The sequence below is a fragment of the Brassica oleracea genome, chromosome C4 (assembly GCF_000695525.1).
Source record: "Brassica oleracea var. oleracea cultivar TO1000 chromosome C4, BOL, whole genome shotgun sequence".
Lineage (NCBI taxonomy): Eukaryota > Viridiplantae > Streptophyta > Magnoliopsida > Brassicales > Brassicaceae > Brassica > Brassica oleracea.
In genome coordinates, this window is record NC_027751.1 from 20479565 (window position 1) to 20480369 (window position 805).

Below are 805 nucleotides of genomic sequence, written 5' to 3' on the forward strand. Positions count from 1 at the left end.
GATTTACGACTTTGGAGTTGACTTTTGAGAAGTAATAAATGGAGATTTCAGACTTTTTATTTATTTAAGTTATTTTGGAAAATACGGGTGTTACAATTTGGTATCAGAGCGGGGTTCCGTCCCGGCTCTGACCCGGGACGGCGATTTATGGGACTCGGATTTCAGCGGTTTTCAATGTTTGTTGGGGATTGGGAATTTCAAAATAAAAGTGACACCCTTCTGTCCAGAATCATTCGTTTAGTAGTTAGCGTTTCTGACTTTTTCTTTTGGTGTGGATGAAAATCAAGTTTCTGTTTGTTTCCTTTTGTTTTCATCTCGTGTTCTTCTCTCCTTCGTATTCGTTGAAGTTTTTCTCGTGTTCCGTCTTGGAATTCGGGACGAATTCTGATTAAGTGGGGAAGAATTGTAACGACTGTGACCCAATGTGGGAAAGCTCATTTGTTTTTATTAATTAAAACCCAAAACCCTTCATTTTATTTTGTCCCACATTGGAAGTTTAGATAACCTACCTCCCTTCCCTTCTCTTATATAAGAAACTCCACCCTTTCTCTTTATTCTCATCAAGTCAAAGTATTTCTTTGCGTGTGACGAGTTGTTGTTGAATTATTCGACGACCAGTCAATAGTGAATTTTTCGGTGGGATTTCCGGGTGAGCTTCCGGCGAGATTTCTGGGTGAGCTTCCGGTGGGATTTCTTGACGAGCTTCCGGCGGATTTTTCTAGTAAGTTTGTCGCCTCCTAACTTCTAGTTACAGAAATCTATTTTAGAAAGGTTGTTATTTTAGGAAAGTTTCTACTTTAGGAAA